Source organism: Heloderma suspectum, chromosome 1 (assembly GCF_057233095.1).
Source record: "Heloderma suspectum isolate Gila_16-S chromosome 1, 16-S_ref, whole genome shotgun sequence".
Lineage (NCBI taxonomy): Eukaryota > Metazoa > Chordata > Lepidosauria > Squamata > Helodermatidae > Heloderma > Heloderma suspectum.
Genome location: NC_139458.1, coordinates 307,283,319 through 307,288,880, shown reverse-complemented (window position 1 = coordinate 307,288,880; position 5,562 = coordinate 307,283,319).

The following is a 5,562-nucleotide window of genomic DNA, read 5'->3' as shown; positions in this document are numbered from 1 at the left end:
ACTTTTTAAGTCTGTGAACTTGAGCACGCTCCGGGAGAGAGTGGAGGACAGGAAGGCCTGGCGTGCTATGGTCCATGGAGTCACGAAGAGTCGGACATGACTTAACGACTGAACAACAACAACCAGTGTGTTATACTATTCTTATTTGTGTGAAGGAGGTAGCTGGTGCTAGTTAATCCTTCAGAGAGTGGTTTCACAAGTGATAGTCAAAATAGTATTCCAATTTCCCTGTTCCTAGACCAGAAAGATCTACATCGATCAACATGAACATTCACAGCATGATCCTATGCATCTCTAGTCCCATTGAGTTCATGGGACTTCCTCCCAGATAAATAGGTATAGGACTTCAACTTAAAAATAGGCCTCTCCCACTGTTATATTAACCTTTGGAAGTGATGCATTGGAGACTCAGCAGTGTTCATGGTACCATTCTTAATACCTTAACTTTAGAGATGATTTCAGAGGGGAACACGAAGTGTTTGAATCAGAGGCACAGAATCTCTCTCAGTCTGAGGACCATATTCCATTTCAGAGAAGCTTTTGGGGGCCATATTCCAGTGGTGGATGGGACTGAAGGCAAAGGGGGATGGGGCCAATGGCAAAGGGGATAGGACCAATATACCAGCATATTTTAGCCTCTACTGTCAGTAACTAAGCCTTAGGGGAGGCATTTCCACCTTTCACAATGGGGAAAAACCTGCACAAAAGGTGGCAAACCACCAAACGACCAGTGGTTAGGGAAAGGGGGTGGGGTTAGAGGAATGAGCCATGGCCATGGCCATCTGGGGAACCTTGGAGGGTTGGATTTGGTCCCTGGGCCTGACCTGTACCCCATGTTCTTAAATTTAAAATAGCTCATTAGAGCTTGTAATCCCTGCCCCAAACTGTATGCCTCCCTTGATCCTAATTTTTGACTGTCTAGCTCATTTCAGTAACAAAGGCCTAAAAATATATGTTTTCCTTCAGTGTCCATGCATATACAGATTTTATATTCATGCATAAATAGAAACAATATCCTTGCAAGTATTCTTTTGAGCTTGGAATTATCTCTGGATTACACCATCTCACTCTGTAGCATGAGCAGCTATCTGCCCTCAGTCCTCTGGCAAGCAGGATTAGCACCACTACAGATTTTGAGCAAGTAAGAAATAGCAGGAATCCCTTCTGAGCAGCAGGAGAGACTTTTGCTATTTCTTACCTTCTCCATAACTGCATAAACAAGAGATGCCCCTGCATTTCCCATACTCTCTGTGCATGCCACAGAATATGGGGTAAGCAATTGGTGGCAAATACAAATAACAGTTAGTAGTCCAAGTCAACGTTTGTAGACCCCTGTGTATGAACAGAGCAGACCTTAAGCCTAGTATTCAATTTTCCCAGCAGCATAATAGCCACTGCAGTGCTGCTCACTCCTTCCCCCAGTTCCAGGTAACAGAAGATGCTCCTCCCCTCCCCAGGCCAGGGTTAACTGGACTATAGCACTGGCTGCTCTTGTAGCTCAGGGCTACTTATGTTACTTAGAAGCACAAGAAGGAATACACTGCAGCACCTATGCTGCCAGGAGAATGCAAGTATTGAGTCTAAGACTGGTGAAAAGACTGAGATTGGCCCTGTAACAAGGTGTCAATGTGGATGATGGGAATTAATTTCTGTTGGATTTTTTAAAAACTATTGTAAGTTGCTCTGAGTGCTGCAGACGAACGCAGGATATAAAGGTTTATAAAGTTATGTATGGTGTAGAAGAAGGGGATAGAGAAAAGTTATTCTCTCTCATACTAGAATCCAGTGTCATCCAATGAAGCTAAATGGTGGGAGATTCATGACAGAGAAAAGAAAGTATTTCTTTATGTAGCTTGTATGCATACATACACCCACACACGTTACTGAATTTACTTCCACAAGATGTGATGGCCATGAAGTCAGATGGCTTTAAAACATTAGACAAATACATCAAGGATAACAAAAGGCAAATGTTCGCCATCAAAAAAATCCCCAAATCTGCATTAGGTTAAGTCACAGGTCAGAAAAAACAAACTTTTGAGATCTCCAAATCTCTTCGTCAGGCAAGATGTTACAAAAAACAGGTATATTTTAAAAAATGGGAGATCATTTTTGTTACTTCAGCCCAGCAGTCACAGGGACAGTCCAGGTGGAACCTGAAAGTTTGCACATTTTTGGTGATTTTGAGTTGGCTTAAATAAAGGTATTTTTCTCAGTGTTTCATGGAGGATAATCATGATGGCTATATGTAACCTTCAGGATCAGAGGCAGAATGCCTCTAAATACTAGTTACTGGGGAACAACACACACACACAGAGGGATATTGACTTTATGCCCTGCCTTATGGGCTTCCAGAGGTAACAAGTTGGACACTGTGGTAGGATGCTGGACTAGATAGGCTTTTGGTCCAACCCAGCATGACTCTTACATCCTTATGATATTCCCTAGAGCTTTTAATACCTTGCTGTTTCCCCCATTTTTTGTCTTAGTTCCGAAGATATTTGGAGAGTGTGAGAGCAAGTGTGTGGGTGTCATTAGAGCCCCTGACATCTTAGGCTTTTTTCTTAACGTTTCTTAATCCTCCCCGCTCCAATTTTTTTCTTCTATTTTTCAGTCTGCTTTGCACTCATGATCTTGAAGATACCTGCCTCAACTTGCCTTTTTCTGTGCATTGGGTTGTTGGTGGAACAGACAAATGTGGTCTCAAGAAAGTATGTATGTGTTGCTGTATGGGTCAGAAACAACACCACCCATTGCTTTGAACTTATTATTTTGATGTTAATCTGAATGCCTCAGTTTGCCCTTTTTTGTGTAATTGGTTCCTGTTATGAAGCAGACCCCTTGCTTCCACCTACAGTTAGCTGCTGTGCCCTCTGCCCCAATGGGTACCAGCTGCCATTGCTATTAATTACTGTGATTAGGTAATAGTAATTATATTGGTTCTTCCAGATTAAATAAGGGGGAGTACATAAGAGCCATGCTGGATCAGACCAAGGGTCGACGTACTTTAGCAGTCTGCTCACACAGTGGCCAGCCAGCTGCCCATGGGAAACCCACAAGGAGGACATGAGTGCAACAGAGCCCTCCCACCCATTTTCCCCAGCAACTGCCTCTGATATTGGAGGTATCATATAGCCATCAGGGCTAGCAGCCACTGATAGCCTTATACTCCATGAATTTGTCCAATCCCTTTTTAAAGCCATCCAAATTGGTTGCCATTACTACATCTTATGGTGGCAAATTCCATAGTTGATGCACTGTGTGAAGTACTTCCTCTTATCTGTCCTGAATCTCCCACAAATCAGCTTCATGAGATGACTGTGGGTTCTACTATTATGAGAGAAGGAGAGAAATGTCTCCCTATCCACTTTCTCCACGCCATACATAATGTTGTGCATATCTTATCATGTCTCCCCTTACCTTTTTTCTAAGCTAAACAATCCCAGCTGCTATTACCTTTCCTCATAGGAGAGTTGCCTCAGCCCCTTGATAATTTTAGTTGCACTTTTCTGCACTTTTTCCAACTCTACAATATCCTTTTTAGGTGAGGTGACCAGAACTGTACACAATATTCTAAGTGTGGTCATACCATTGTTGTTGTTGTTCAGTTGTTAAGTCGTGTCCGACTCTTCGTGACCCCATGGACCATAGCACGCCAGGCCTTCCTGTCCTCCGCTCTCTTCCGGAGTGTGCTCAAGTTCATATTCATTGCATCGGTGATGCTATCTAGCCATCTCATCCTCTGCTGTCCCCTTCTCCTTTTGCCTTCAATCCTTCCCAGCATCAGGTCTTTTCCAGTGACTTTTCTCTTCGCATTAGGTGGCCAAAATATTTGAGCTTCAGCTTCAGTATCTGTCCTTCCAATGAGCACTCAGGGTTGATTTCCTTTAGGATTGATTGATTTGACCTCCTTGCAGTCCAGGGGACTCGTAAGAGTCTTCTCCAGCACCACAGTTCGAAAGCATCAGTTCTTCAGTGCTCAGCATTCCTTATAGTCCACTTCTCACAGCCATACGTTACTACTGGGAAAACCATAGCTTTGATTATACGGACCTTTGTCGGCAAGGTGATGTCCTCTGCTTCTTACTATGCTGTCTAGGTTTGCCCTAGCTTTCCTCCCAGGGAGCAAGCGTCTTTTAATTTCATGGCTACGGTCACCGTCTGCGGTGATCTTGGAGCCCAAGAAAGTAAAATCTGTCACTGCTTCCATTTCTTCCCCTTCTACATGCCAGGAGGTCATACCACAGATTTGTATAAAGGCATTATGATATTGGCAGTTTTATTTTCAGTTCCTTTTCTAATTATGCCTAACATGGAGTTTGCCTTTTTCACAGCAGCTGCACACTGTGTTGACATAGTCATGTCACGCTTTCATGTCAACTGAGTAGTACAAGGACTTGGTCTGTACTTGTGGCATAACATCCTTTCTAGCTAGAGTGGCCCAGGGTCCTACTTTACAGAGGATAGTCCTCTATTTGAAGGCATCCTTTATTTGCAGGGCTGTCTAGTCCAAGTGTGGTTCAAAGATAAAAGAACCATCAGAAGGCAGGGAGAGCAGGGCCTTGCCCATCAGCAGTTAGCACCTGGTCTACCATCAAGCAGACACACAAATCACAGATTTTGCCATCATGGTGAGATGTATTGTATTTCTATTTAAATTACCGTAGTAAATTTCTAAATTCGCAGCACATGCAAATTCATACCCTCTTTTGTCTAGTCCCCTTTGTTATCGTTTTGGCGATGCATTTCCTCTATTTTTGGCAATCCTATATATGTTTACTCAAGGGTAATTCCTGTTGACGTTCATTGGAGAAGGGTATAGGGCTGCTTTAGCTGGCTTTAGTTTCCTTTTCTTAAAATCAGGAGATCATGGCCTTCCCATGAGGTAAAGTGAGCAGACTGCAGGGCAGCAAATCCGTCGGGGATTTTAAAAAGTATTCTTGCTGTATCATGGGCGTAGAGCACGGACACACGCACACACCATTTTCTGTCTCAGGAGCTGAAATATCTCTGCGCAAGCACCATAATGTAGTCGGTTGCATATGCCTCAGCCTGCTCCCCGCCCGCCCCATTGCATCACAGCATGCTTATGGCTTCAGCGGAGATCCTAGAAATACGTTACTGTGAGCACAGAGCAGGCGGGTGGTGTGATAGCCTTTACTTCGGATTAGTCAACGCGGAGCAAATGGTCCGGATTTTTTCTTTGAGGCCAAGGAAGTGTCAGAGATGAGGACGCAGCGGCGGAGGTGTTTGTCCCGGCCGGCAGTCGGGAGATAAGGCCGGGTGGGAAAGTGGAGGAAACAGCGGCGGCTCCTGCTGAGGCAGCTGGTGGTGCCTTCCTTCCCCGCCTCGCACACACGGAGCGGCCGCCGCGTCAAGGGAATTTCCCGGCAGCTGCGAAGAAGAGACGAGGGCGGGGGGCGCGGGGTTGACTGCCCCGCACTGCCGCCCCTTGCACTGCCTCGCCTCGCCTCGCCTCGCCGCCGGCGTGGTTGTGGGCGGCCGCCGGGCCCAGGAAACAGCCTGACGTGGCCTGGTTTGAGCGTCCCTGACCGGCACCGG